The sequence below is a fragment of the Dama dama genome, chromosome 20 (assembly GCF_033118175.1).
Source record: "Dama dama isolate Ldn47 chromosome 20, ASM3311817v1, whole genome shotgun sequence".
Taxonomy (NCBI): Eukaryota; Metazoa; Chordata; class Mammalia; order Artiodactyla; family Cervidae; genus Dama; species Dama dama.
This window is the reverse complement of record NC_083700.1, coordinates 55,189,998-55,201,089: the sequence shown is the minus strand read 5'-3', so window position 1 is coordinate 55,201,089 and position 11,092 is coordinate 55,189,998. Positions and strand designations below refer to the sequence as shown.

At 38.0% G+C, this 11,092-nt stretch overlaps 1 long non-coding RNA gene across 1 annotated transcript in view; it reads right to left on the bottom strand.

Moving 5' to 3' along the window:
* Positions 1 to 2,792: 2,792 nt before the first annotated feature.
* Positions 2,793 to 11,092, bottom strand: part of LOC133040245 (uncharacterized) — a 118,885-nt gene continuing 110,585 nt past the window's right edge. The window contains exon 4 of the long non-coding RNA XR_009688928.1: positions 2,793 to 4,209. This is a non-coding gene — a long non-coding RNA (uncharacterized LOC133040245). The remainder of the gene's footprint in view (positions 4,210 to 11,092) is intronic.

The window sequence follows — 11,092 nt, the reverse complement described above, 5'->3', positions numbered from 1 at the left end:
TGAAAAAGTTGGCTTAAAGCTCAACATTTAGAAAACTAAGATCATGGCATCTGGTCCCATCACTTCATGGCAAATAGATGGGGAAACAGCGACAGACTTTATTTTTTGGGGCTCCAAAATCACTGCAGATGGTGATTGCAGCCATGAAATTAAAAGACGCTTGCTCCGTGGAAGGAAAGTTATGACCAACTCAGACAGCATATTAAAAAGCAGAGACATTACTTTGTCAGGAAAGGTCCATCTAGTCAAGGCTATGATTTTTCCAGTAGTCATGTATGGATGTGAGAGTTGGACTATAAAGAAAGCTGAGCACCGAAGAATTGATGCTTTTGAACTGTGGTGTTGGAGAAGACTCTTGAGAGTCCCTTGGACTGCAAGGAGATCCAACCAGTCCATCCTAAAGGAGTACAGTCCTGGGTGTTCATTGGAACGACTGATGCTGAAGCTGAAGCATCAATACTTTTGCCACCTGATGCAAAGAGTTGACTCATTGGAAAAGACCCTGATGCTGGGAAAGATTGAAGGCAGGAGGCGAAGGGGACGACAGAGGATGAGATGGTTGGATGGCATCACTGACTCAATGGACAGGAGTTTGGGTCGACTCCAGGTGTTGGTGATGGACAGGGAGGCCTGGCATGCTCCCGTTCATGGTGTTGCAAAGAGTCAGAAACGACTGAGCAACTGAAATTCACTGCATTTTATATATATATATATATATTTCAGAATCATGATTTAGGCAAATATATGGCTACCCACTCCAGTATTCTTGCGTGGAAAATCCATGGATGGTGGGCTACAAGATCGGATATGAGTTAGCGACTAAATCACTAACCACCACCAGTGCAGACAGGGAGATGTGTAGGAGACTATTGCTTTGTTCCAGGAGAAGGTTGATAAAATAATGAATTCAAGGAAATGACAGTGGAAGAAAAGGTAAGAATTGCATAAAGGATTGGGAGAAATCTTTTTGAGATAGAATTGCTAAGTTTTTGTTGTTCAGTCGCTCGGTCATGTCTGACTCTTTGCGCCCTCCTAGACTGCAGCACACCAGGCTTCCCTATCTTTCACCATCTCCCGGAGTTTGCTCAAACTCATGTCCACTGAGTCAGTGATGCCATCCAACCATCTCATCCTCTGTTGTCCCCTTCGCCTCCTGCCCTCAATCTTTTGCAGCATCAGGGTCTTTTACAGTGAGTCAGCTCTTCACATCACGTGGCCAAAGTATTGGAGTTTCAGCTTCAGCATCAGTCCTTCCAGTGAATGTTCAAAGTTGATTTCCTTTAGGATGAACTGATTTGATCTTCTTGCTGTCCAAGGGACTCTCAAGAGTCTTCTCCAGCACCACAGTTTGAAGGCATCAATTCTTAGGCAGTCAGCCTTTTTTTTAATGGGACAATAAAAAAAGAATTGCTAAAACCTGGTGGCTTATCAGACAAAGAAGATAAGGAAAAGGGAGGAATCTAGAGCAAGTTACAATACCTAGATTAGATAAAAAGTAAATCCCTCTCTTAGACAAGTACAAAGATAGACACTGGATCTCTTCAGGGATATGGGCTTGTAAGACCCAGGTATGACCAGAGGGACTACAAAGCATAGAGCAAAGGTAAAGCTGAAAGTCAGGCAGGCACTGAAATCAAAACATCAACCTAGAGTAATTAAGCAGAGAGAGAAGCCAAGTGCAAGAATTCCTGTTGAGCACCAGAAGATTATAAGTGGAGGGTACAAGTCAGACAGGTTCTCTGAGCTATTCTGACACCTAAGATGCGGGTCAGGGATGAGAGATGATGACTTCAATCTGGGACACGCTGAGAGTGAAGGGTTTATTGGCCAACCCAGTGAAGATGTTCAGCAGACAGTGGGTTTGTGGCCTGACACTAAGGAATGATTTATTAGCATATAGGCTAGATCTAGTCCATGGGGATAGGTGAGGCTGCCCAGGATGAATGGAGCATTCTGGGGATAGTTATCCATCCTTATATCCTCTTTGTTGATGTCCCCCATGACATTCTAATTCCCTCTCATCATTCCTCTACCGTTAGGAGCTCCTTTGCCTTCTGCTTGTTACGCTGATCCCCTCATAGCCTTTGGAGCTCCTAAAATCCTCCTTGAGCCTCCCTTTGCTGTTCTGATCTCTTCTATGCCTCCCCTGTGAGTCTTCAATTATCTCTCAGCTTTTCTGAGTCCCTCAAATCCCTTAAATCTCAGCTGTGAAACACACACTATTCTTAGTAGGCATGCCCCTTTTGAAGTCAATGGGAATTTACAAACAACAACAATAAAGAATAAACAAGATCCATCTGCCATAAAACACTGATGCAATTTAAGAAAAAAAAACAAACAAACTGGAAGTGGTAGTTTTTTAACTACAGTACTCTTTTCTTCTTTTTAAAAGACTAATGTCTAATAAAGATTTTAGGTCATTTTTTTTTCTACATTTTAATTTTGATTTAGATTGTTCTCCATTAATAAGGAGTCTCAAGTCAACCACTCAATGTAACATCAATAATAGCACACATGCCACACCTCAAATCAGATTTCATAACTAGTAACTGGGGATACAGAGAATCAATCTCTGCATGTCTTTTGAGCAACAGAATTTCATTGAGTATTATTACAAATAGTTTCCAAAGGTCACACAAAGCTAGATTTGGAGTCATGAAATTGACTAGTCTTTAATATACTTTTATTAAAGATAATTATAAAGTCATGTGTCACATTTGAAGATTCAGGTATCTAATACAATTAAACTTGCTTTGTATGCTATGAGACAAGGAATTTCCCTTTAGCACATGTTTAAAGAAGATAGAGTGGTATATTGGTAAGGTCCTGAGTTTTGGAGGTAGGGGTACCTCTCTTCCAATTTCACTCCTGCTGAATTCTTTGGAAGTATTTTGTGTGTGTGTGTGTGTGTGTGTGTGTGTGTGTGTGTGTATTTTACCAAGAAAGGACTGAGAGGATCGTGAAAGGACCATTTCACAATCATTTAGTATCTTCAAGTCATATCTAACCTGCATTACAGATATGATTTCTAATCCTTAAACACTATAAAGTATTATTATCCTCTTCTTATAGATAAAAAACTAAGGCTGAAAGAAGCTGTCTCACATAGCTGCAAAAAATAGTAGCTCATGAATTCAAACTCGGGTTTCATTGCTCAGTAAGAACTGCAATCTTTTCTTTATTCATCACTGCCTTTCTTGTAAATGGCCTCTCTTACTAATTGCTGTTAAAGACTTACCTTTGCTAAACCTCAGTAACCTAATCTTTAAAATGAGAACAATGATTTGTATAATATAACTTCTGTACAGAATTGCCTGGCACATAGTAAGTGTTCAAAAAATTGTATTTATTTCTTGGTAGCTGGGAATCTTGCAAGCAAAGTCTCCTAATTTTTGTCAATGAAATATACTATAAGCAAAGTCAGATCAACTGTCTCATACTCCTCCGTGTGAAAAGGGGTTTCTGCTTCTCAGAACAGAAAAGCTTTGTGGTTGTCTGCCTAGACTTTTCCTGCTCATCTTAGAAGGAGGCTATCAAATGTTGTTTTGGTCTATAGTAAATGATGTTACTAAAGTTCTTTTTGTGCTCTCATTTTAACTAGTGGTTCAAGAATATGTTTAGTTAACTTCTGTTCCTATTTATCACTATGCTGCATCAGCAAAAAATCAGTAAGGAACATTAATTATCAAACATGCCATTTTTGTGACCATTAAGTACCTCATTAGATTCTGTTTTGGAAGTTGTGTTTATGAGCGTCTTTATAGAAAAGAACACAGCATGATTGGCACTATTTAACCATAACACAGTCTAAAGCAATATCACTTATTTAATGCACTTATTATTATTATTATTATACTGCCAATAAAATGATAATTTTTCTTTGCAAGCATAACTAAAAAATATACAACTTCAGATTCCAAACACATAACTTGCTTAAGAGGAAAACTACAGTCTTCACACACACATATATAAACACAACTTTGTAGATTCAAAAAGAATGTATCTTGAAAATCAACCTGTAATTTCTGTTTTGTATTTAAGTTCCTTGCTTGAATGGCAAAGCTTGTCTACACCTATAATCATCCTTCTTCTTTGTGCTTGCTGGAATGTGGGCAAAACTGGTGTCTGTTGACAGGTTTTATATCATATCGTCCTTATAGGCACTGATTTTTTTAGTAGTGGTTGGCATGAAAATCTGATATGCTTCAACTGTGAAGGAAAAAAAACAGAGAAGAGAAAAAAATAAATTAAAACTATGTTTAAAATATATGATATAGGCTAACCTTTTCTCCATTAGGGAAACTATAGCTGCAAAAAAGATTAAATACAAATTTGCTTTGCTTTTAAACCTACTTAAGAAGCACCTATCCTATCTGTCCATATAAATTCCAATGGAAAACACGATGACATGCAATTACTAATCTCAATGTACACAGCTATGCCTCGGGGACTTGGTGGTTCATATTTTACTGTTCTGTAATCAAATACAAAACTAATGAGTAAAAATATGCTTCCCCCAATAAATTTCCAGCACCTGGACAAGTGTCTGACAGGGAAATGGAGGATGCACACACAAAATTCATTTTGCAAAGCTATTAAAGTGTTATACTTGCCAACAAGTGTTCATTAAACAAGAATGAAGGATCTTTATGCCAGTTTCTTACCAAAGGCTTTTTAATATTTTAATGGAGAGTAAAGACTATTTATCTGAACTCTGATCAGTTAACGTTCAGATCTGTTATGAAGAAACAAGGAGTCCTTTATAATACCTTTCATAAAAATCCACTTTGCAATGCTTCAAATAAAGACTAAGGACTGTAAAAGATTATGCTGCATATAAACAAAATCAGTATCATTTTGAAATTATATGGTTATCCGTGGAACTCCTTAGTACATTAGAATCATGCTGTATTTTTATTTAAAAAGTGGTTAACAAAATCCAGCATACAAATGGAAAATGGGATTAGAGATGGCATCTCAGCCATGTGACTTTATTCAGGCCCCAGAAAGCATGTAGCACAGTTAATGGTGCAGATGAGGGAAGAGAAAGGCTTATCTGCCATCCAAGACCAGCGAAGAGGAGGATAGAAGAGAAACCATAAGATCCATGTGTAGTGATGGGAACTGCCCTTGAAACCAGAATTCAAATAGACAACTGGTTACCTAGGAGTCAAAGTATATGAACCTGCATAAAACCAAAAGTTGTGAGATAAAGTTAATCTTATAGGAATTTTAATATAGTACCTATGAAACAAAATTTTAGTGCTGGGTTGCCATGCATAGTCATATTCATCATGTAATTTTACCATAGGAAATATATACATGCATATATTTATGCATACATGGTTACATACAGAGACATATGTGCAAACCGCCCCTCCCACACATGCACAAATATATTTAAATCTGTGTGCTGGAGCAGACATTCAGACTGCACGCAGGAATCTAGACGAACCTGGGATATCAGATAAATGACAGTTTTCAGGACTCTGTACCCTGTACCTGTAGTATACTCAAGCTAAACTCACCCTTGTGTATGCCTAGAAAGCAACCATGCAGAGAAAACAGAGCAGGAGTCAGATCTGGTCTAATTTGAATTTTTGTTCATTTCAGAGAAAATGATGAATAATAAGGGTAATAATAGTGATAATGCTTAAGCTAGCATATATTAGACACTTTCTATGTGCCAACAATTGCTTACAGAACTTTACATTTATTTTCCTATGCAATCCTCAAAATAACTCAATGAAGAGATACTATTATCAACCTTGCTTTACAGGCAAGAAAAGTGAGCCTCAGGTAATCATACTGTTACTTTGTGGAGGAGGCAGGGATCCAAATCCAGTCAGCCTGCACTTTGTAACCAGACGTTTGACCCAAGCATTAGGAACAAGAGCCGGAACAGATGATGCCTAATTTGTAGTCCTTGTACCTGAATTACCAACATGGCTGAGAGCCCGCAGGGAGGGGCCATGTTTTGTGGAAATGAACCCCATAAAAGGCAGAGGTTTTCATCACCACGACCTTGCTTGAGTAATTTAACTTCTGGGTTTATACTTGTGTAAATTAAGATAATTGCAGCTAGACAAAAGTTGGGAGAAATAACAAATGATTTTTAGATATTTTGAGCTCCTTAAATAAAATATGACAATGCTGGTGTAAGATATTATAGCATTCCTGGTAAATTTCCACCTGGATCCAAAGTGTGCATAGGGATATTCAGGAGAAACCAAAGACACATTTCAGTGTTTCCCTCCCAGTGCGCTGGAATCTGCTTGTTATCTAATTCTGCTAATCATATGGAGCAACAGGGACATATTTTTGCTAAATGATAGAACAATATCACAATTATTGACTGTCTTTTTTTTTTTGTTTGGCTTGTTTTTAAAGAGTATAATGCATATTCTAACATACCCTTTAAGATCTCTCATTTGAATGTTTGTGTTTCAAGTCAAGTCTTATAGTGAGACTGTATAAAATCAGCTTTGGATAGAGTTATCTTTTCTTTTGGTCTAGATGGGAAGAGTGAGTTCAGGGAGTGTTTTTTGTTTGTTTGTTTGTTTGTTTTTGTTTTTTTTTTAATGAAAAAAGAAAGGGGTAAGGATTTGGATTAATGAACTTGATGTTCAGGCCAATGACCTGTTTGGTAATGAAGAAAACACTTTTATAGACCTTAGCTTTAGTTTCTAAAAAAGATTTATTCTCCCAGTAACCAAAGCAAGATGGCTGCCAAGGACTGTGTTCACAGAAATTATTCGAATGTTAATAGTGAGGTACAGTGAGCACCTGAACTTCACATCTTCATGAAAGTCATCAGAGGCCAGTACAATCTCCCATAATTTACAGGGATATCACTTTTAGGATGAAAACCCAGCAGGAATGTTCGCGTTAATGTCTATGAATAAACAGAAGGTTCTGATCTTCCTCCTTGCAACAAGAGGTATGTGAATTTTAAAAACCGTGGAGGGAATTAATGACTAACAATTTGGAAAAACCCACTAGCAAGAAAATGAAGGGAAGAGTGAGTAACCATGATTTGGGGGAGGTGGGGAGTGGTGGAGCGGGGAGTAAACATGTAGATAGTACCATAGAACAAGAAAAACAAATTTCAATTTATTTAACTTACTTAACAAACAGAGTGTGCTTGCTATGTGCCAGGCACTGTTCTAAGTGCTTAACAACACGAATTCACTGAACACTCTTTTTTGATGCAGTACTTAAGCCTAAGAGATTGTTTTATTCTGAAACCTGGAACAGAGATAAGGTTGTCTCTGTCCATTAAAATGTCTTGCCTTATATGGAAGCATTTGACTGCACTAGATTAAACTCATAAAAGCTAATGAAGAGGCCTTCTTAATACACATTTCTTTTTTCCTGTTTGGACTTGAAGTGACAACATTACAGAAACACCCTGCAGGTTTTTATCTAAATAGCATCCTATAAAACAATGTCCTCTTGTCAGTCACCACTAATTCAGCACAGTCAAGTTATAAATCTGTCTAAAGGCCTGCAAAGTGCTTAACTTGGCACATCACTAATAAAATTAGGAATGCGGGTTTATTACATGAACCTTAAGTAGGTTTGGCCAAGATATTAAGATTTTTGCTTATGGCAACCATGGCTAATGTAGGATTGGTATTTTCATTATAACACACCCCACAGCACTTCCTAGTAACGTCTCAGGTTTCCAAATTAGAGAATAATCTTCTGCACACTTACTGGTAGGGGTTGCAGCCAGAGCCCCCATCTCAAAAGCCTCCTGCACTTTAGGGTACTCAAGAATGGGAAAGACTTTTCAATAATGCTAATTCTGCTGAATAAAATTAGAGAAAATTAATTAATACTTCTATTAACGTAACCTGATTTCACTTTGTTCAAGAACAGAAGCACTTACAGGCTTTTAACACACGCTCAGAAATATCATTGCAGCTCAGGGCAATTTTGAGAAGTGATTTATAAGCAGTTGCAAATGCTTCTAAAATGGTAAGATTCCAGAAAGCTGAATGTATGTTCACCAAGTTGTCCTGTGGTCTTGAATGTTTTATTCTATTTTATTTTTAAAATCATGGAAGAACAACGAATAATATCCTCTCTCCTGAGCCAACATTTATTGCGATGGCTTATATTTGCATAGTGATTTAGTTCAAAAAGTTGACTCATATGCTTGTGTGTGTCTGATCTCCAAATGACCTGACCAGGTGGATGGTGCAGGTATTATTATCCTCGTTTTCCAAAGGAGACATAGCAAGGACCAGTGCTGAAACTGGACATCAGCGCACTACCTCATGTCCTAAGAATGCCTCCCAATATAGTGCCTCAAATTTCTGAATATTTGCAGTCTTACAGAGCGATATTGTATCCACTTGATCCTTATACCACCTAGAAATGTTGTTGTTGAAGAAGTGTGCATTTACATGTACACTTTATCTTTTTTGTCCTAGTGTATCTGTTTTTTCTGATCCAAGGGCTGTTTGAAACTTCCCTTACCAATGACACTAGCTTTCGTCTGTACCAACCCTGCTGCTGTTGCCCGTGTTGGCAACCTGCATGATGGCAGCTGCCTTATGAGATTTGAAATGCAACTGTGCAGGGGGAGATGGTAGCTCTTTTTAGCATGCCACTATCTCAAAAACCTGTAGATGGGCAAAGTCACGAAAGTTCACTTCATGAAAAATACAACACACCACGGAGAGCAAGTATGATTGATGCCCGCAGAGCAAACTGTTTATCAGACAAACACATTTTGCAAACTTTGACATAAATTGTTAACTTGCCTTATCACTCAGACAATGTAAGGCTAGCATCTTTGTAGGAACTTCCCCCAAACTCTTTAATGACCTCTAAAAAGCTTTATGTTATCATGATCTGATTTGCTACAACAATAAATCATTTACAAATAGTTTCAAAGAAAAACTAGTATTAGAAATATGGAGTCATTTTCCAAGTGTAAGAAGGCTTCAGCACTTGCCTGGCTATTGTGCAATTGTGAAGGCATGAGAAGGCGCTTACTCAACTCATGCCCAATACTAAAAGATTCAACAGGACTAAGAATGCTGCAGCCTATAGGTATCTAATTGGAGGACAATTACACATCTGGTAAATGACACAGGTTCTTTCATTTTTTTCTTTCCTATTTTTTGATTTTTATCATTTATGGTAGGGTAGGGATTTAAAAAGGAAGTTAAATTGTTCAGTATCTAGCATGTATGATATTTGAAAATTAAAGTGACATATGGAGATGATGACACACAGGTGGCACTCAGGACAGAAGTGTTTAAATTGTGGCTCTTTTTTATATAATCCAATTTGATTCATTCAGGTCAGTTAATGTAACACTTATTGAGCCCCTAGTTTGAGCCAAACATTGTGCTAGGTATTAGCGATGTGACATGACTTAGATATTCCTGACCTTAAAGGATCTTAAATTCTAATAAATCACAATTACTCAACACATTGCCTTCTTCATCTCTAAAATAGCAATGATGACCCAAGCCATGTTCAGGTCTTTCTACTTTTTGTGTAGATGATGATGTTGATGGTTTTGCTGAATCTTGTTCAGTTATTCCTTTTTGTATACTTTCACTGCCCTGGGAGAATGAGGACACACTCTTTTGCCCTCTGGATTTTGTTGTGTGTAGTTGATGGGAAATCCCTATGGCAGATCAGAGGGAAGGTGGAGAGAGGTCAAAATACCTATTCTTCTGGCACATCTATTTTCAGGGATGGCTTGGATTGGCTGTTTCTCCCTTTGGAAGGTTTATGGATTTCTCAAGGTAGTTCCCTCTATGAGATTTCCCCATCAGGGCCCTGATAACTGAACTCTCCCACCCTTCTGGGCAAAGGCGGGTCAAGAACATCTCTGTTACTAGTCACTGCACTATCCATGTGGTCTCCTTAGATCCTGCCCACTGATTTTAAATATTTCCTTCATAAATTGTCTTTGAATATACCTAATTTGAAGGTGTAATCTGTTTTTGGCCAGGCCTATGGTTCATACTCTATATATTTTTTGTCAACTGGTTGAAACTGATTTTTGAAATCTTGAAAAGTCAATGCAAGGTGGAAATTCTAAGGATGGGTTGGAGGAGATATTTACTCCTATAACAGTTTAACCATTTTTCTCATCCTGGGAAAAATATTATGATGTTTAGTTTAATGGGACAAACATAGATAGGATGAGAGAATGAGGAACCATAAATATTTGACTAGACTGAACTACATTTCCCAGAATCCGCTCCCCCCCCCCCCCGCCCCCTCCCCGCCATGTGGACTACAAGAAAAATGTTTTGGCATGACTGTTGGAGGATGGGAGTAAAGCAGCAGGCAGGCTGTTTTACATTCTCAAAAGGTCAGCGCAAGGTCACCAGGCAATTTTGTAAGAAATGCATTTTGTCCCTCATGTATTGACTTACTGCATTGATGTGGGCTAGCAACTGGACTTGCAACTGTTCTGTCGTCCTACGGATTCTCCTTCAGCTTTTCCAACACCTGGGCTAGGTGCTAAACTCAGTGATGAGCAGTACTAATTTCTGCATGATGTGATTATCCTCAAGGTTGTAGGCACTGAAAACTAACATGGGTTCTCATTCAGGGAGCTGACATATGGCATAGAACATGTGTTGGTGGTTTCTGGCTTGTTCTTGCTCTCCTACATGTTACATTCATTCTCTTTTTTCAACTCCCTGACCCCAGGACTTCAAGCTCTAGCATAAGACATAAAGAGCCTTGCAGAGACAGTTTAGCTTACTCCCATAACTGTTTAAGAAAAAAATCCCTGTTATAGATTTTTTTTCTCTATTTCACTGAGTTACACACATAACTTTGTACTATATACAACCACTATACATATCCATGTCTGTCTGGCTACTTATCTATAATGTTCTAGCGGTTCCTCATCTCTGATTGAATCCTGACTAAGGCTTTCCAGTAGCCTAAGCTTCAGGCATGTCCCTTTTAAGTTGGATCTGCTCCTTATATTTCTAGCCAAGAACACATCAGCAAAAACTAAACCTTGAATATCATGCCAAAAGCAAAGGAAAACTTCTTAAAATAGTTCATTTGGCAAATGGACATTTAAAAATGGGTACAATTT